Genomic DNA, 21,867 nt, shown 5'->3' with positions numbered 1-21,867 from the left:
TAATCCTCCTCTGCAGAGATCTTCACAGATTTAATGTCTTCTTTTCTCTTCAGTTGATTTCATCTAAGACTGTGGCTGAAGTCAGTTGTAGTTCTTGTGTTTCTGCTCGTCTCTTTTTCTGTTCTCTTCTTTCTTTCAGTGATTCTGCTTATTAACAGGCTTATTAAGGCTGAGATGACTTCATATTTAATATACACAGATTTTGTGGCTCAGATAAGGTCCAGTTCTGGTTTATTTCTTTGCTCTTGGCTGACATGTGGCATTGCTATGGCCTGCTTGTGGCCCAGATCTGGCAAACAGGAGCGGCCCACCCAAGTGCCGTCATTCCACGCTGCATGTGGGCTAGATCATCTTTCCACGTGTGCCAGATGTGGGCCGGATCTGGGCCGAAACAATGTTGCTACACAGCAAAATCCCCAGTGTTAAATTAACACTCCTCAGTGTTTATATGTGTCCACACTACAGAGTGTTAAAATTAACACTGAAGCAGTGTTGAAGTTAATGAGATAATTAAGTTAACACTGAAGCAGTGTTGAAGTTAATTAAAAATTAATTAAGTGATGATTGGCCATTAGTGGTGACACCTGATGTTAATAAGCAGAATCATTGACGGAAAGAGAAAAAACAATAACAGAAAAAAGAGAAACACAAGAACTACTGACTTCGAGTCATTACACATTGTTGCACTTATTATTACCAGTTTGACTTTATTTCTGTCATACATCGACAAAAGTTCTTGAGATTCAACAGAAGTTTAGACGGTAATGTTTTATGGAAGTTTTCTTTTCAAGTTACCATTATGGTGGTCAGTGTTTGCTTTAGTTGGGCTCTTGACCCTTTTCATTTTTTAATATTAGTTTTTCTCTGGTTGCTACAACTCTGTGTTTATAAAGCACATTTGTTACTGCAAGAGAAAACATGACCTGCTCACAATATGTTTTGATGATAATGACATAATCATGTAGTGTCCTGATTCACTGATGTCATTCAGAGTCTAAATCTTTGACTATATGCTTGATGTCTTGTTTTAGTATTGGTGGTTGTAGCTCTGAGATTCTACAGTTTGAGATCCAACAGCAATATCAAAAATTTTGAAAATACTTTGAGCAAAGAAGTTATTGTGTTTAAACACACAGACATCAAGAATCAGCATATGAGTCTCAACAATGGTGACAATAAACAAACTAGTGACAAACAGATAAACTATGAACATCACAAAACAAGCTACTAAAGTCAGAACAAAACAATAGCAAAATAAAAGCCAACCGAAAAAACAATGAAAATAACAGGACAATTCAGCTGCATAATTTATTCATGCTGCAATGCATGATGTCAGCCATTGATGCGTTCTGATTGGTGGCTCCCATCATGCACTGCAACATTAAGCATTTGTTTGATTGTCACCATTGTTGAGATTCATATGTAGATTCTTGATGTCTGTGTGTGATTTTAAATCCTTCAGATCTTTAAAACATTGCTGGAAGTACCTACTGAAGTGAAAAATTAATAAAATTAGTTAATCAGTTTATAATGCTGGGTGACATCATTGCATCAGGTCACTAGTAATTTCATCATCAAATCATAACCAGGGCTGCATTTCCAAAAGCATCTTAAGCCTAACTTGATTGCAGACCAACTGCATCAAATGGTCTGTAAGATCAAATTAGGCTTGCGATGTTTTCAGGAAACACAGCCCAAATCATAGTTACTCTTGCCACAACACATATGCTCTATAAGCACAGAGTTGGAGCAACCAGAGAAAAGATAATGTTAAATAATAAAGTGTCAAGAGCCCAACTAAAGCAACCACTGGTCACCATAATGGTGACATGAAACGAAACATTCCATAAAACATTACCATCTAAACTTCTGTTAAATCTAAGGGTGTATTCACACCTGCCTCGTTTGGTTCGATTGAATCGAACTCTAGTTCGTTTCCCCCCTTGGTGCGGACCTTTTGGGCAGGTGTGAATACAGCAATCGAACTCGGGTGCGGACCAAACAATCGAACCGAGACCCAGCTGAAGAGGTGGTCTCGGTACGGTTCCAAACGAACTCTGGTACGGTTCGTTTACGGTGTGAACATGAACCGACCCAACTGCAGAAAACTGCGTCTTTTTATTTGACTGCTCTTATGAGGATACTTAACAAAACGGACATTTTGGCATAATGGTGTCTAAAGCGAGCGAGCGAGCGAGCCAGAGTGCGCGCACGGCAGAGAGAGAGGGAGCGAGAGACCTTGCGTGTGTGTGCCAGCTAGTGTGTGCTTCACGAAGCGCATGTAAGGACCCAAGCAATCAATTGTCGGTGCGGGGGGGCTTTTATCTATACCATAGGCTATAGTTTCTTCATATTGCGTTTGTAGAGAATAACATCAAATCAGTAAAATAACAAATATTACATTACGAAATATCTCCATGCTGAGCCTGTTTGTGCACTTCCTGCTTTTCCCTGCTTGAGAATTCCTGTCCAATGAATGGACGACCTTAGCACACGTGTGGTTTTGTTTACACATTTTGGTTCACTTGCAAAAAGAGCAGTGTGAAAGCGAACCGTACCAAACAAAAAAAATCAACATCCTATTTGGTCCGGACCAAAGCAAGTGAACTATCGGACTTTCCTGGTGTGAATACACCCTAAATAAGACCGTGTGTAGATGTATGACAGAAATAAAGTCAAACTGGTAAAATAATAAGTGCAATAATGGTTCAAAGTCAGTAGTTCTTGTGTTTCTCTTTTTTCTGTTCTTGTTTCTCTTTCCTTCAGTGAATCTGCTTGTTATCATCAGGTGTCACCACTAATGGCCAATCATCACTTAATTAATCACTTAATTAACTCATTAACTTCAACACTGCTTCAGTGTTAATTTTTAACACCCTGTAGTGTGGACACATATAAACACTGAGGAGTGTTAATTTAACACTGGGGATTTTGCTGTGTATGTGGGATCTGACTCCTAAATTCTGTCTTGATGTGACACACAATGCTAAATGCCCTTTCCACGTCACAGTTAGAATTTGGCAGCACCAATAGCACTTTCATCAGCTGACAGATCTCTCTGAATCTCAACTGCTCACAGATCTTACTTTGGACAGCATCCCAAGAACTCATCGACTGGACATCTGCCTTCATCACATTTGGAAATCTCTCTGCCAAAGTCAAAATTTGCTCTGGTTTCACATCATCTTGGTTCTCTGGATTGACCACTGACAGATTTGTCAAGATTTGGTCTCTCATTGGGAACTTTTCCTTTACTTTTTGCAAGCTTCTGACACAGAATGCTCTGGCATCTTTGAAGAATTGCTTCATCTTGTGAGTGGAGAGTGCTTCCTCCCTTAGCAAATGCCTCCACGTCAAGGACCCAACAAAAAGTTCTTCATTAGGGTTGCTCACATCTATCTCCTGCTATTTCAGTTCTCTCAATACCTTTGGCACAATAAGTCTGCTTGCTATGTCATGCAGGAGTTCTTCTACACCCTCTTTTAACTTGAAAAGAACTGGTGCCTAGTTTTGAAAAATCTAGTTAAATTTAGCAAAGCACTGTGTGACATTGTGGAGAAAACAAGTGTATAGTTTCATAGTTGGGTCTGTCAACCTCTTCTGAATGTCACAGCACTTCTGATTCTCACTATGTGATTCAAAATAAGAACTAAAGGCTGGCCATTGGTTGAGCAGATGGTCCAAACCTTTTCCCAAAGAAAGCCAACGTGTTGGACAGTGCTTTTGTACTCTCTGCTGGGCTACATTGCAAAAGTCCGGAAACTGCTTTAGGTCTTCTCTTCTTTTTGAACTTTTCTCAAAGTAGTAGTAGAAGTCAATTAGCAATTCCTCAGGTGACATTGAGAGCTCTTTAGCAGCAGTTTTGGCACATATGTTAACCAAGTGACTTGGCAACACATTACAATTGAAGCTGGTAATGCTGTTTGTGGAGTTTAAAAAAAAAAACATGAAACTATTGAGAGCTTGTGTTCACCACAGACCTTTTATCAAGCATTTAACCAAAAACCCATTGACTTCAGGACGATGCACCCGGAAGTGCTAAATTGCCTACAAAAATACGTCATCCCTGCATTCTGCAGCTGTGTGTAAAAAACAGTGTTAACCACACTTCTCACACTTTAAAGTTCTTCACTGTAAAGCTAAAAGTGCTTGTGTTAATACAGTACAGTCATTCGGTTGCTGTTGGTCTGATGAGCGACAACACGGTAAGACAAACACACTCTTGCTTAAATGAAAACTAATGATTATTTCTATAGATGAAGCTCATATAACACATGATTCCTGACATGAGAAATATATTCTGTTCATCTAATGATCAGTTCATTTACACACACTGATGTTGAGCATTAATAATCTTCAGATGTGCAAAGATCTTATTAACACTAAGAGCTGTTTAGGGTGATGAACATACACTGTTTATGAGCATATAAGTGATGTTTAATGCTGTATTATAGATGTTTGTTATGTTGATGTGGGTCAGAATGGCTCCTCCTCTTCCTCTGATCTTCTTTCTGCTCATGATTCACGGTGAGTTAATGTTACATTGCTTTTTTTATTTAATTCTGATGTTTATAGTGAAGTTTTTTTTTTTATGATTAATGAGCAGTTTTCTGTGGTATGTTGATGTATTTCCTTTTGAAGCATGAAGTTTGGGTGAGGCATGTCATTGGGCTTGTATATTTCATAAATATCCAGTAGTTTTTAATTATATCAGTCTTAAACATGAATTGCTAATTTGCTACTTGCTAGTCATTGTCGGTGGTTTAGGGGAGGGACTTTCTCACTCATCGGAGCATTTGATTGGACAAACTGATTTTTTGGTTCATTTTCTCAGAAGACATTGTGGAGATATGATAGGAGTGGACAATCCTGTACCTGGTGATCTACCTTCCTGCAAAGTTCAGCTTCAAACCTGATCAAACACAACTGAACCAGCTAAAGAAGATCTGCAGAAGCACATGATCATTGCAGACAGGTGTGTGTGATCAGGGTTGGATCTGAACTTTGCAGGAAGTTAGATCACCAGGAACAGGATTTGGCTCCCTTGAGGAAGAGGTTTGTGTGTCAAATGACTTTGTCAGCATATAGACATTTTTCTTAGACTTAATTGTCATGTTTTTGATTGTTTTAGAGGGCAGTATGTTGTTCATGACTGATTTATTTGCTCTGGTTTCACTTCTGTTTATTTCTGCAACATCTTCCGTCAAAACCAATAAAGAAATTCACACTTAGATCATTTATCACTCAAAAGATTCTGAGAAGATTTACTTATAATATTCCCTGTAATGAGTCACCTTTTACAAGTAGCCTAAAGTTTTTGTGATCCGTTGGAGTTGATAAAACATTTTCATCTTGATGAATTCTGTGTTTCAGGGGTTTCTAGTGCTGATTGGGGTGTGAGTTACAGTCCTTCACACATCTGTGCACTAAAGGACTCAACAGTGATAATGAGATGCACTTATACATACCCTCCTGGACATCAGATCATGAAAGTGTTCTGGAGCAAAACAAAAGATAAAAAGAAAGATGAAGAATTTCCAGATCTGTCTGAGGACCCTGAATACAGTCAGAGGCTTCAGTTTCTGGGAGATAAACAGCAGAACTGCACCGTCAGACTGAGTCATGTGACACTGAAGGATTCACACATGTACTATTTCAGATTCATCACTGATAAACCTGATAAGAAATGGATTGGTAAATCAGGAGTGACTCTTACTGTCACAGGTGAGTTTGGTGAGGTTTATCTCTTCTTCTGTGCATTATGTTGAATAATAATCAGTGTAGGACAGCATCACTAGATATAATGTGTGTGTTGTGTTCAGATCTTCAGGTGGAGTCTCCTGAGAGAGTGACAGAGGGAGATTCAGTCACTCTGAGATGTAAAAGCAGCTGCGCTCCGACTGACAGAGCAACATTCATCTGGTACAGAAACTCACAGCCATTAACTGAGAGAAGAGACAGAAACAATGAACTCCTGCTGCAGTCAGTCAGAAGAGAGGATTCAGGCAGATATAGCTGTGCTGTAGACGGACACACTCACATCTCTCCCGATGTTCAGCTCAATGTCATGTGTGAGTACAGATTCATTAGTTATTTTTAAAAAAAAAAAAGTGTTTAAAATAGATGATTTAAGGGTTTCATTTTTGTCTGTTTTAGATCCTCCCAGGAGCGTCTCAGTGTTGATGAGTGGATCTGGTGTAATAGTGGAGGGAGATTCAGTGACTCTGAACTGCATCAGTGACTCAAACCCTCCTGCTCTGAACTTCAGCTGGTTTAAGGAGAATGAACCCTCAGCTGTTGGATCTGGACAGAGTTTCAGTGCACTACAGAGTGGACGCTTCTACTGTCAGGCTCACAATCAACATGGATCTCAGAGATCAGACGCTGTAACTGTCACAGGTGAAGCTTTTATTAACACACTCCTGTATCTTCACATCATTCATCAGTTTGGAGAGTTAATCATGATGATCTTCCTCTTTCAGTTCATCATGTTGCTGGTGGGAATGTGATTGTGATCACAGCGGCATCTGGAGGATTATTCATCATCATCATCTTCATCATCATCATACTATTTATAATGTAAATTAAATAATATATAGAGTTTAAGTATAATTTAAAAAACGAATGCAGAAGGATATGTTGTTTTTATCTATATGAATTATATGTTTCCTTTTTTTGACAGTACGAGAAAAATAATGAACAGACAATCTGCAATACACAAGTGTGAGGTGAGCTGATCAAAGAATTACAGAATAAATTCAATATATATATGTACAGTGTATATAATATATTTCTTTCTGTTTCCCTATAGGACGATGATCCCAGTACAGGCACATATGCAGCTCTAGACCTCAAGTCCAGATCATCTGACCTCTACGACACACTCACAGTAAATTAAATATCAAAAACTACAAGTGCAAAAGAGTTTGTTCATTCAAAACTCGGGTAATAAATAATCAATGTGTTTTTCCCATAGACTGTCCGTCCCAGACCTGATGTTCACCAGTCAGACTCTTCTGAATATGAGAATCTGACCATACGGGGGAGATCCTCGGGTCATCTCCATATCACCAATGAAGAAGAAAATGTCCTCACGACAATAGATTCAAGTCAGTGTAATGATAAATCAGTAAACTTGTTTTCCACTGTAAGGTTTTGCTGTAATGAAAAACCTTATAAATGATAAAAAAAATAAACAGACCAATTTCAGCCCATTGTTTCATATTGGTGCTTTGGAGCACGTGATTTCAACAAACGAGACTTTAGTACGTCATACTGTTTCAGACCGTGTTTTGAAATTGTGATGATTTGGCACTAGAGGGCGATGATCCCACAGCTATTATTATATTATTTTTTTAAAATTACATTTATATCTACATTTATGTCAAAACCTAGAGACTTTCAAACAACATGTATTCATGTCAAAATGACATATAAACATCTTTTCCTATCTATTTTGCCTGGAAACGCTTCCAACACGCTTGCATGTCGCGTGAAAAATAGTCGGTTCTATTTATAGCATGCACGCGTTTTCGGCACCTGAGACGTGCAGGTAGGGGTGTGCCATATCATACCGTCCACGATAATACCGTAGCATATACGCGAGAGCAGCCTGTCAGCCTCCGATGCCGATTTCACAATTTCACAAACAGATTGAGTATTCAGCGGTGCTGCCGACGCGCGTCTTCTCTCTCACGCGTTTAGGAGTCGGGACATGACTGGATGGTCTCTTGCACAATCGGGCCATCAGTGCATCGTAAATAAAGTTAATAATTTTCACGTCTTCTTAATTCTTATCAGTTTAAACATTCAAGCGATTTTAAACTATCCAGTAGGCTACTCGCGCGCTCTCTGGGAGTTGCACTGCGTACATACATAGAGTACATCTCGCGAGTAACAAAAGTTATTTTTCGCGGATTATATCGCTTTAATGGGGGAAAAATGTAAAATTGTGTAAAACTTCCAGTCTTGGTGCCTACTCGTAAACACAGTCGGTTATTTATAAAACGCATGTGACAGTGTGACAGACAGTATAATGAAAACAGCAATGGATCCGTGCACTAGCTGTAAAAGTGACAGCAGCCATAGGCTATGTGTCTGTCATTAATGTTGTCGTCAAAACAACAAAAGATAGCTTTAATTGTAATGAATGAGAATTATTATACCTATGTATTTAATTTAGTCATCAGAACTAAAAGACTTATGTGTTATTTTACATTTGATTACTTTATTCTGTTTCTGTAGTATTTCTGAATACTGGTGTTAGACCTACACACATTTAACATTTAATTCAAAGATTGAAATCAAGCTTCCTTGTGTTGTGTAAACTCTTAACAACAAAATTACCACATTGTAAAAACGCAATGAGTGAGCAAACATTTAGGTGAGATAAACATAAGAAAATCTTCAACAACAACAACAACAACAACATGTCTATATCGTCATAAATATCATTATCGCAAATATTCTTGAAATATCGTGATATAATTTTGAGGCTATATCGCCCACCCCTACGTGCAGGCAGTGTGCAAGCTCTAACCTGTTAACATGGGAACCGAAATAAAAACGGACAACACGCAACCAGTGTGTAGCCAGCCTTAAAGGGTTAGTTCACCCAAAAATGAAAATTCTGTCAGTAATTACTCACCCTCATGTTGTTCCAACCATGCAAGTCTTTCGTTCATCTTCGGATCACAAATTAAGATATTTTTGATGAAATCTGACGACTGCATCACTCCTCCATAGGCTTTCAGAGGGACCCAAACTCGTCGGCCCAGAAGAGTTATTAAAAACATCGTTAAAATAGTCCAAGTGACTACAGTGGCTCTACATTAAGTTTATCATGCGACGACAATACTTTTTGTGCGGAAAAACAACAAAAATAACGACTTTATCCAACTATTAGTGTTCTTCAATGTGGGCCTCTGACGAGAGTTCGCGGGAGCGCCAGGACGCATGCGCGAGAATTGAGATTACGGCGTTCTTCTTCTATTGTTACTGGCTGCTCAGTCCTTAGGAGTATTACCGCCATTTACTGTACAAGATCATAGATATCATATAATAATATGATATCTATGTACAAGTTGACGTCCCGACATTGCCGGAAGCGCAAAACGGTCTGTTTATAAGCAGAGGAAGACGCACGCTGTAGAACGAAGAAGAAGAAGAAGAAGAACGCCGTAATCTCAGTTCTCGCGCATGCGTCCTGGCGCTCCCGTGAACTCTCGTCAGAGGCCCACATTGAAGAACACTAATAGTTGGATAAAGTCGTTATTTTTGTTGTTTTTCCGCACAAAAAGTATTGTCGTCGCATGATAAACGTAATGTAGAGCCACTGTAGTCACTTGGACTATTTTAACGATATTTTTAATAACTATTCTGGGCCGACGAGTTTGGGTCCCTCTGAAAGCCTATGGAGGAGTGATCCAGCTCTCAGATTACATCAAAAATATCTTAATTTGTGTTCCGAAGATGAACGAAAGACTTACATGGTTGGAACAACATGAGGGTGAGTAATTACTGACAGAATTTTCATTTTTGGGTGAACTAACCCTTTAAGGTGATGATACACAGGGCAACTTTTTGAGCAATCTTGCCGAGCGATTGTTGCTTGGGCACTTTCCTACTGAAAATGGGCAATACATTTCTATCTGGATAATTTAGATCGATCGTGGGCCCTGTGTCTCATCTGGTTGCCCGATGACGGCAACATTACCCAAAAGTTGCCCTGTGGATCATCACCTTTAGACTGGAAAGCGTGCGTGTGTGTGTGTGTGAGTGAGAACCGGTGCTTATCTTTGAGTTAGGAGTGGAGCCTATGCTAATTTGTTGTGTGCCAGTTACTTAGCTTACAATCTAGTGTTGACTTTTTACCTGTGGGTAATTAAAAGGTATTGTATAACTTATTATTAGCTCTGTTTACTTGTTTATGATTATCTGGGAAATGTAGGGAGAGGATAACTTTTAATTTTGTATATATATTTCTCTCCTGTTTTTGGTTAGAGAGGAAGCTCAGGGAAGTTTGTGTTGTGGATTTTCATCTTTGTTTTTGTGCAGGGTAGGTCCTTAAACCTTAGTTAGCTTCTGTTTTGTTCATTATTTTAGGCCATGCTCTCTCCTGAAGATATATTCCCATCTTTTATTAACCTTTTTGATATATGAAGGAAATAAATACTTTTACTTTTCAGACTAAGGCTGAAGTGTGTTCTCCACGTATTTTTTCTCTAAAATACTCTACATTACTTTTTATTTATCATATTTTCTTTTCCTTTGTTACCTCCCCTCCTGACCCCTAGACTGGGAGGAGAACGTAACACAAATCTGTTTTGAATTAAGTTGTTTTTCAAAGAAAGGGTTCAGAGTCAGTGATGTTAGGTAGTATGTATGTATTTTTATTGTACTTACCCTGTAACTACATGAAACACAAGGGTAACAAGCACCTCTTTAATTTAAAGCCTGCAGATGTCACACTTACCCTGTAACTGTCACCATATGTTCAGTTACTTTCATTATCATGGACTTTTAGTTTGTTTTCATGTCCATCATGTGTTCCTTTGTTCAGTTTTCCTGCTCCTCATTATTAGTTTATGTGTGTCAGCTGTGATCCATAATCATCCTCATTTGTGTTGGCTATATAAGTTGGTCCCTCACATTCATTCACTGTCTGATCACAGTTACCCTAAGTGTGTGTTGCCCAGCCTGATATTTGTCATTAAACTTAATGTTGGAACTTTATTCTTCTGCCTTCTTCTGTCTGCCTGAAACCACACGTGACAGATGATCGGACTAGTGATGGTGGAATGAAGCTTTGTGAAGCACTGGGGCTTTCCCCCTCCACTGTATCATAAAATGGTTCATTACTCGAAGCTTTTCAACACGTTGCACATTAACGACATCTTGTGGTCAAAAGGTGGAAAAGCTGACTTTCTGTCCCAGAAGACCTGTGTTTTTTTTTTATTTATTTTTTTTATTTAATAAATCACTTTGTGCTCTGTAAACCACAAAGCAATACAATTAATCCTCATAATTCATGTGTTAGTGTTGATGTAGTTCTTATGCAATGTATAACAAACAACTGTATGAATTAATTTATGAAAAAAATAAAAATAATAATAAATGTGACTAATTAACTTGTACAGAAACAATTCTTATGAATCTGCTTTGATCTACAAATACAGCCTTATTCACATAAACTTTAGTCTCAGTCCTAATCCTACGAGTTCATAGGCAAGGCTCATATAGGCATATATAATCAAAATAAAAGAAAATTGTGTGGAATGGAGAAGTGCTTGTGAACTGGGGAGCTAACATATTATTTTGTGGGTAATTTAATAAATTAAGTTTTTTTATTAATGAACAGGACTTGTTCAACAGTGTGAGGGCTAAGTTTATTTATTTTTTTATTTACTACTACCGAAGGGCATGACACTCGAAACCTGCTCAAGGGGTTTGCGCTATTTTTGAATCTGAATACGAAGCAGTCACATGACTGTGTGTGTAAACGAAGCTTCGGCAAAACAAACCAAGCTCCGATACACTGCTTCAATGTGTGATGTTTTGTTTTTTTGATACAAGCTTCGAAGCCTCGGTGCCGAACATCACATCACTAGATGGACGATCATGCAATCACTAGCAGCGCCTGTCCTAGCTCCACCTCTCGCCTTCGACCTCTTCACTCCATCTCGGCCTGTCGGCTCCACCCTGGCTTCTACCACCTTCGGCTCCACCAGAGACCCCCATCCTACCGGCTCCCCCTTGGTCTATCGTCACACATCGTCTTCACCAAGGACTTTCGAGCCGTCCGCTACGCGCCCGACCCTACACTCCTTCGGCTGCAGCGGGTTCCTCCCTCCCGCTGGGTACGCCTCTGTCCTCGGTCACACCGTCATCGCCCCAGTCCTCGGGTTCTCTGGCTCCGCCTCCATCGCTCATCGCCTAGGCCTCCAGAACCTGCGACTCCGCTCAGCGCCATCGGCTCTCGATCTGCGCCTAGGGATCCATCAGCCTCTACGACATCAGTCGTTTCCCAGATATCGTAAGCCATGCTATGCAATCATGCACTGCGCTCTCCTCAACGACAAAGAAGTTTTAGTAGCTAATGGATTTCCACCACCTAAAAACGCTTGCTGTAGCTCTGCTACAAGAATTATTTACGGAGAAGAGAAAAACACCTGTATTGTTTGGGTCATCCATGTTGACTGAGCTTTCAATGCTGTTACGGAAAGGGTGAAGCTGATTGGTTGGTTCTTGTCACATGACCTGCGGTGCGCTTGCGGCATGCTGAAAATTTGAGATTTTTTCATCTCGCTGCACCTGGAAAAAATGAGCTTCAATAATACCGTGCCAAAAACCGCTACTGGCCAACCACCATCGTCGCCACCAGGAGATCGTCATCCTGCCATCACCATCCTTTAGTGTCGTCTGCTTCTCACCATCCCCTCACCATCACCTCGTCCTCCTCCATAGTCAAAGTGGGCGATATGCCACCATTATGTTCAGTTAGTTTCATTATAGAACTTCCAACCTGCTCATTTGCATAACAACATACAAATTGACCTCAACAAATTACTTGTCTGGCCTTAAAAATGTTTAATAGAAAAGTTTTTTATCGCTTCCGCGTATTCATGTGAACTGGAATTATTTTGACAACGTTTTATCTGTACAGAGGTAAAGTGAAGGGAAGGAGGCCTTCAAAGGGGAGAGACTAGTTGACACTTCAGGACTGCGTTGTCGTAGAGTCCAGGCGGACTGTGTGATCTCGTCATACGTTTTGTTCTCACCTCTCCTCTCACTACAGAGGAAACTGCATTCATGGCCATATTTAGAGTTTCACTAGAAGTGACACAATATGATCACTGTGATAATGAAAAGCATAGAAGATCTCATATTATAAAACCTTCAGACATAAGGATGTTCAGTATTCTATTACTCTGTTAATTATTACTGAAAAGTTCTTAGTGTTTGTTTTATTACCAAATTGCTATTGATTAGTCAATATTTATCAAATGCACAATCAATTATTTTCTTGGTTCTTTAGTATCCGGACATCATCAGTCTTTTAAACAATAAACAAGTTATGACACAATAGTTAAAAAGAGATTTGCTAAAATTAACCTAATTAAACTGGTCACATACTGTAGCTCCTCTGGAAGCTTCCTCACTGCACGTTCCTCACAGTGCATTAAATATGCATATACGTTTGAAAACATTATAATGACTGAGTTTCACCAGTTTAACTTTTATCACTTTAGTCTAATGTTGTCTCTGATGTTGCCATGTTTAAACTTTGCTTCCGCTATCAACACTGGTTGAAGTGTCATCATATCCTTGTGTTAAATATAACGTGTTGACTACATAAAAACCCAACGCTGGTTTTATTCAGTCCATTCGTCACTGGTCATGAGTGTTGGTGAAACGGGTAAGAGCATCATTTACTAATCGATCTTTAGATTCAAAAGTGCATCTGTTAATGCTGTTGATCTGATGAGCTTCAACACCATTCGTAATTAAATGAAACTGATGATTATTTCTATAGATGAAGCTCATATATCACATGATTCCTGACATGAGGAATATCTTCTGTTCATCTAATGATCAGTTCATTTACACACACTGATGTTGAGCATTAATAATCTTCAGATGTGCAAAGATCTTATTAACACTAAGAGCTGTTTAGGGTGATGAACATACACTGTTTATAAGCATATAAGTGATGTTTAATGCTGTATTATAGATATATGTTATGCTGATGTTGGTCAGAATGGCTCCTCCTCTTCCTCTGATCTTCTTTCTGCTCATGATTCACGGTGAGTCTCTCTTACATTTCAACTTCTGAGGCGCTAAAACAACTAGTTGCTGCTTGATTTTTCCTTTTATTCTGATGTTTATAGTGAAGTTTTTATGTTTAATGAGCAGTTTTCTGTGGTATGTTTATGTATTTACTTTTGAAGCATGACGTTTGGGTGAGGCATGTCATTGGGCTTGTCTATTTTATAAATATCCAGTAGTTTTTTAGTCTTGAACATGAGTTGCTAATTTGCTGCTTGCTAGTCAGTGTCAGGTGGTTCAGAGGAGGGACTTTCTCACTCATTAGAGCATTTGATTGGACAAGCATCTGTTTATAGCCAGATCATGATTATTTTTGGCTCGTTTTCTCAGAAGACAATGTGGAGATATTGTTGAGGTTTATGTGTCAAAGGATTTTATTAGCAGATCTCAGAGCTGATAGACATGAACTAAAAGCCATAAAACTCACATTTTAATATCAGTTTTTAAATCATCAGTGATTATAATGTCTTTGATTATTTGATAGTGCAGCATGACTTCCTTTGCAATGGTTTCACACGAACTCTGTGAGTTTATTTCTGCATCATCCTCCATCAAAGCTGATGAAGTAATTCACACGGAGATCAATTTATTTTTATCTCTCAGTCAAAAGATCCTGAGAAGATTTGCTTAAAATATTTACGGTATAACAAAGCGCTGTTTTCAAGTAGAAAGAAACCCCATAATGTATGTTATGTTTCCTGAGTTTTTATTCATTTCAATTCACATTTATTTGTAAAGCGCTTTTCATAATACACTTTGTTTCAAAGCAGCTTTACAGAAAATGCATGTGTCTACATTACAGCTCAGAGTAATCTGTTAACAGAAGCGACTATGTCAAAGTAATGTTACATTTTTAAGAAATGTACAGTTCTAAAATAATACAAATCATGCAGTTAACAAACCCATGCATTCATTTATGCAAATACAATGAGTTAAAGCAATGATTACAAAATGGGGAATTTGGTCGTTGTGTGTGTTGATTCAGAGTTGGCGTCATCTGAAGTCCTTGCAGGAGTTGGCGTCATCTCTTCACAGGTGTTGGGTCATCTAATATCTGTGTAAGGCCTGGGACACAATCTTAACCGATTTTAAAACTGTGGGAGACCACAGACACAGACATTTTAGCATTGTAATCCTCCGTATGCACATACTATAAGCTTTGTTTAGACTGCGAGACCACACACCTCTCGACTGTAGTAACATTTTCACCGTGAGACGAGGTATCATCTCATGGAGACTCGTGTGATCAAACGTGACTTGAGAAGAAATACAAATGGAGGACGATCAATGCATCAGCTGGTACTCCTGGTTTGATTTTTTTTACGGGAAGAAAAAAAAGGGAGAAAAAACGGATATGGGTGATCTTCTTTCTCAATACTCCACTTTCGTGGCATGTTTGTGGCTGCCAAGTCTCCGCTATAGAGGCACGTAACATCCGGTTAGTGAAGCTCGCTCGCTCTCATTGGCAGCCCGTACAGGAGTCATAAATATCAAACATGTTTCCCACCATGATTGGTAGCAGTAAAATAATCGTAATGGCACCACACAATTGAGTATTTTTGGACAAAAAGTCAGTTGCGAGTAGCACTGAATTGGGCCACGCCCCCCATATTGTTGGGGGTTACAAATTGGGCCCAAAATCGGGCTTACAAATTTTAAGTTTTGGGCCAGACTAACCCCGGATTTCCACTAACTGCGGAACGGCTGCGGATCGGGGTCTGAGGGGTTAGTGCGCGGCCAGGGCCGGCGCTAGCTATAGGCAGAGCAGGCGATTGCCTAGGGCCTCGGGCTTTGAGGAGGGGCCTCCATAACCGTAACATCCCCTATATATAGTCCACCAGTCAAGACGGGCAGAAATACTAGCCTCATGGTTCATTGGATATTGTTGAATTGTCACTCATCTGCAGTTAAACCAATGAATGTTTCCGTTTCAAAAGCGGGTGCCGGCTTCTGAAAGTTTGTGTAGCGAACGCATCCATCACGTGCTGCGAAGCAAAAGCCTAAATAGGCACTCAAAGAAGCACAGCTCGTAATGCAGGTGTGTGAGTTGTCGTCATCTATTTTGGAGTGATTGCAATGTATTCTAAATATAAACTTGTACTGTAGATCAGCGTCATTTCTGGAAAAATCATTCACCGCTTTATTACGAGTTTAAAAGAGCGCGAGCGTCATTAACGTGCCCAGACGCGACGCTTTGAATTTGCGCACTCAATGAATAACGCGTCGGGAGCTGACTAGTAAAAAGCTACAAAAGTAAAAGACAAGACGTTTGTATTCAAAGTTAAAAAGCCAGCACACTACAACATTTTCAAATGTTTCAAATAAAGGATCTCATATCTATGGGTCTATCTTCTACATTCTGCTGATGATTAGATTATACCCTGACATCATAGCCTTGCGCCAGAAATAGCTATCAGTTTAGAAATGTTTTTTTTTTTTTTTTTTCTGCAGTAGCGCGCATCTTTCTCTTCCACTTGATTTGTGTATAGCATATTTAAGGTAACAATGCAATGTCATATTACTGATATTAATAATATGACAATATCTGCAGTCAATAATAATAAATAAAGTGGATTGGAAAAATCCCAAAATGATAAAAGCACTTATGTTCATCTACTGAAGTGGTATTCTGGAACTGTGAATAAATTTAATAAAACAGCAAAATAACAACAGCAACAATAACATCTTCATTAAACAAAAAAGAGATTACCTTAGATAAAGTTTGACTAATATGTACAGTACCAGTAAAAGTCTGGACCCATTACTATTTTTAATGTTTTTGAAAGAAGTTTCTTCATATGCTCTACAATCCTGCATTTATTTGATCAAAAATACAGAAAAAAACAGGAATATTCAGCAAGGATGTGTTAAATAAAAAGTGATAGTGAAGACTTTTTTAAAACAACTTTTTAATAATCAAAAAATCCTGAAAAAAAGTATCACAGGTTATAAAATAAATATTAAGCACCATTTCTAACATTTGATAATAAATCAAGTTTTCTGAAGGATCACGTGACACTAAATTCAGCTTCACATCACAGAAATATATTTTAAAGTATAGTAAAATAGAAAACCATTATTTCACTATATTATTTTTCTGTATTTTTGTTCAAATAAATCCAGCCTTGATGAGCACAAGAGACTTCTTTCAAAAACATTAAAAATAGTGATGTGTCCAAACTTATGTATACTGTGTAAGTAAAAATATACTAAATTTAAAATTAAATGTTGTAAATAAAAAGGTTAGGAATCATATTTGTTTCAAGTGTTTTTTATTAGGGGCGGGGGGGGGGGGGGGGGGGGGGGCTCCAACATGAATTTTGCCTAGGGCCTCCTAATGTCTAGAACCGGCCCTGTGCGCGGCGTACACATGAAGGGGGTGTGGAGGAGAGAGAAGCATGAAGAGGGAAGTTTGAATTATGGCCGACACACGACCAAAGAGACGACGTTCCGATGAACAAATTGCAAAGAAGAAGGACAAGGATAAGGAACGCGTGAAATACCGAATTTACATCGGAAAAACCCTCGAAAGGTGGCGAGAACTCCGCCGGCAGAAGGGCTTCCAATGGTCCCATACAGCTTTTGTCCCCCTCCACTTTTAGAATGGCTGCTACGCCCCTGCTTAGAGCACCTTTAATGTTAGTCAGTCATGACTACTCTTAACCTTGGCTTAAATGCATTTTGACTGATCTAATCCAGGTTTTAATAAATTGCAACATATACTTATAACGGTCACATCCTATGGTCACATACAGCTTTTGTCCCCCTCCACTTTTAGAATGGCTGCTATGCCCCTGCTTAGAGCACCTTTAATGTTAGTCAGTCATGACTACTCTTAACCTTGGCTTAAATGCATTTTGACTGATCTAATCCGGGTTTTAATAAATTGCAACATATACTTAGTTTATGGAAAATGACACATTTCAGCATAACATAAAAAATAAAATCTAAAACTAACCTGCAGGAACGTTCTGGGATGGTTCTCTTTAGTTGCAAAAAAAAAAATATCCTAGTGAGAACTATCCTTATTTTTTGGTTGAAAAATCAAATGGGAACCATATGGGAACATTAGGGGAACGTTCTGTGTTTGCTAGGTAGGTTCTATTCCACTCCCACTTAAAATTCACTCTGTGTTCACCCGTTATCTGCTCTGAATGATTTTCTTCCTAACCTGACTGATCCTACTAAATCCCACTAATCTTGGGATATTATTGTTTTTTTGTTTTATCATGGAACAGTAAAAAAAAAAAAAAAAAAAAAAACATCTGTCACTCAAAAGCCCAAAATATGTATAAACGGACACGGTTGGCTTAGCTTTACTACTGATAAATGAAATAAAAAAATGTAAACATCCATGCAGGAGCAGAATGTCTGATTGACGACAGTTTCAGTAGCCTACATCTCCCCTCCAAAATGCTAGCACAAAGGCTGAATGTTCTCTCTGAAGGTGCACTCGTGGCCGGGATGCACAGAACATATCATGCCAGGTTGCTCAGGGCAGGAACTGGGAACTGTGTGAATTTCCCCACTGCAGTATGTTTTGTTCACTTCAAGTTCAAGCGCGGATACGCTGTTGTCAATAGATGTCTGGAGTGGACGGTCTATTGTCAGACCACACGCTCCCATCCAAAATACACCAGAGTTACCGACCGCTACTGTCTTTCATTGGGAAATTTAATCTTGTGTTGCACGATATTAGGATCGGACCTCTAAACTGCAGTGCAAGGTTATGAGGTGTGTAACAGACGTAAGCCATTGAGAGCTGTGCGTGTAAACCTCACTCCCCTGGCCTCAAGTGGCACACTAGCGACTGACGGTAGAGACTGCGGACTTTAGCCTCCTTGTTAGTGCGCCTGACTCCCATGCTGGAGTCCCCAGCCTGAATCCCACTTGGAGCAGGTCGAGTAGTGGACCTGAGATGAATGGTGGTCTTGATTTTGAAGCCCTTTTTAGCGCATCCATCCATCCATCATAAAAGTAATCCTTACTGCTCCGGGGGGTTAATGAAAGCCTTCTGAGTCAAAGCGATGCGTTTTTTGTAAGAAAAATATCCATATTTAAAACTTTATAAACTAAAATAACTAGCTTCCAGCAGACGGCCATAGCCTATGTGATGGGAGTGAATTATTGATGAATGCATTTTTGATACACATTTTAATGTTATATGATTGACTCATCGATCAAATGACTTTTGTACTATGCTCATTTCCTAACACCTGTGCATAAACTAATCAGTGACCTAGTGTCATAGGCTGGTTAAAAAGGTGGAGACTGTGGCCCTTTAAGACCGTGTGCTTGAGAGACTGAGGTGTGCGTCGTCTGGACTGCGTCATTTACGTGCAAGTCGACATCCGGTTGAGTATTTTAAACAGGTGCTGGCGTCTGAGAAGAAACGCTGAACAGTGATAACCAAACGTTTCACGGCTGTGCGGGAACGAGTGAGTCGGAGTATTGTGAAGACGGCGACGCAGAGCGATCACGGGCGCAGCTGTTGGAGATAATTGAGTCAGCGATCGTTTGGAGACGGTGTAGCAGTCGATTCTGTTCCCTATCGGAATTCCTGTTCCCTTAATGCAATCATACTACAAATCATGCGTAGTTGCCGAGTTACCATGCGTACCATTAGAACTGAATACGAGCAAGAAGCACAACTGGATGTACGGGAAGCCAAAGGTTAAAAAAGGATTGTATTTTTTCCCGAAATGTAAGCGTTTTTTTATTGTTTTTATTTTTTTATTAGAAGCGAGTTTTCCCCCATCTGTCAATTCAATCCAGATTATTTATTTTCAAATTTAAAACGTTATTACAGATTTCAATGTAATGTTTATTAAGGCTTTGGCGCATGCGCTGTCATCAGACACGGCTCGTTCAGGGGGAACAGGAATTCCGGTAGGGAACAGAATCGACTGCTACACCGGCAACAGTGGGCGGTGAGCACGACGGCGACGCAGAGCAATCACAGGCGCTGCTGTTGGAGACGAGTGAGTCAGCGTGTACAGAGTCGAGTGTATCAGCGGTTGCTGTTTGGTATGGCGTTCCGATCAGCTCTTTTTTATGACTTTGCTACATGCACTCGTCTCAATGAACGTCTCACTCAACGTCTTATTTTTTTTTTCTTTCTGCTATTTATTCCATTCATTTTAAGATGCAGACGTGACGCAGACGTCACGCAGACGTCACGTAAATCACGCGTGGCAGTGAAGTGTCGAGTCAAGCCGCTTGTCCACCAGCGTCTGATCAATTTTTGTTCCGACGCGACGCCTATGACGTTTTCGCTGCTTGGGGCCGGGGGTTTGTGTGTACTTTAAATATGAAACCATAGCAACGGCCATACACAAAGTCTCGCCGCCGAGTTTCCATTGGCTGCTGCCCCGCGTTTTGACGCTCTCATTTGCATAAAGTATCCACCGAGATACTTTTTTGACGCGCTGCTGTTGACCAAATCGACGCGACGCGACCCATCATGCTTTGCGGGGGCGTTTTTGCTGCCTGACGTAGTTCCATAGGAAATGAATGGGCTTTGGCGTCGCGTCAGAAATCTCGACGCTGGTGGACAAGCGGCTTCAGACGTCACGCGTCATTCACGTGTGGCAGTGAAGTTATTAATTATTTTTTTCTCTAACACGTATTTAACACGTATTTAACATTCTACTCAACTTGGCTCAGTGCAGTGTGCCAGCGGTTGCGATCGGTTCTTTAATATGACTGTGCAACATGCACTCGTCTCAATGAACGTGACACTTGCGTCTGTCTTATAACGTGACGTCTGCGTCTGTGATTTATATATGATATTATGTGTGTGCATTTTTATAGCTTATTGTTGGGGTTGTTATTGTGTTTAATTTTTTTTATAGTTTTAAAAGGCCTAGGCTACAGCACTTTGGTAAATTAGAAAACGCGCAACCACTGTTTCTGTAGATCCTTTAAAGGGATACTCCACTTTTTTCGGAAATATTCTCATTTTACAACTCCCCCAGAGTTAAACAGTTGAGTTTTACCGTTTTAGAATCCATTCAGCCGAACTCCGGTTCTGACGGTACCACTTTTAGCATAGCTTAGCATAGATCATTGATTCTGATGAGTCCAGTAGCATTTCTTTCAAAATGAATAAAGAGTTTCAATATTTTTTCTATTTAAAACTTGACTCTTCTGTAGTTAAACCGTGTACTAAGATCGACGGAAAATGAAAAGTTGCGATTTTCTAAGCCTATATGGCTAGGAACTACTCTCATTCCGGCGTAATAATCAATGAACTGTGCGGCCGTACCATGGGTGCAACAGGCGTAATGATATGACGCAGCGCCTGAAAATAGTCCCCAGCTCGGTAACTTCTTCCAACGTGACCGGGACTAAGTTTGTCTAACCTATTAGAACTATTTTCAGGCGCTGCGTCATATCATTACACCTGTTGCACCCATGGTACGGCCGCACAGTTCATTGATTATTACGCCGGAATGAGAGTAGTTCCTAGCCATATAGGCTTAGAAAATCGCAACTTTTCATTTTCCGTCGATCTTAGTACACGGTTTAACTACAGAAGAGTCAAGTTTTAAATAGGAAAAATATTGAAACTATTTGGTCATTTTGAAAGAAATGCTACTGGACTCGTCAGAATCAATGATCTATGCTAAGCTATGCTAAAAGTGGTACCGTCAGAACCGGAGTTCGGCTGAATGGATTCTAAAACGGAAAAACTCAACTGTTTAACTCTGGGGGAGTTGTAAAATGAGCATATTTCCGAAAAAAGTGGAGTATCCCTTTAAATAGAAGAATAGAATTGAAAAATAGGCTACTATTTTTTTATATACAAGTCACCTGTGGTGAAAAAAAAACGACTGAAAACTTTTTTTTTTAAATAGTTTGTAAACTATTATTTGACTTTTTGTTTATGACGTTTTGCCCCTTTATTAAACATTTAAAATATTCACAAATTAATATGGATTTTTTTTTTTTTTGATTTTACTGGTTTTCTAAGGCCAAATTATTTTCCCGCAGTGCTGAATGAGAAGAGCCATCTCTGGAACCATACAGAGAGCTGAT

The 21,867-nt window shown here is 39.5% G+C and overlaps 1 pseudogene across 1 annotated transcript in view; it reads left to right on the top strand.

Annotated features, from left to right (window-relative positions):
• The first annotated feature begins 13,747 nt into the window (after positions 1–13,747).
• LOC308688875 (B-cell receptor CD22-like) overlaps positions 13,748–21,867 on the top strand; it is an 83,726-nt pseudogene continuing 75,606 nt past the window's right edge. Inside the window, exon 1 of the transcript in view lies at positions 13,748–13,805. The product of the transcript in view is annotated as a B-cell receptor CD22-like (transcript). The remainder of the gene's footprint in view (positions 13,806–21,867) is intronic.

Source organism: Scardinius erythrophthalmus (genome assembly GCF_964197995.2).
Source record: "Scardinius erythrophthalmus genome assembly, chromosome: 3".
NCBI lineage: Eukaryota > Metazoa > Chordata > Actinopteri > Cypriniformes > Leuciscidae > Scardinius > Scardinius erythrophthalmus.
This window is presented reverse-complemented; position numbering and strand designations above follow the sequence as displayed.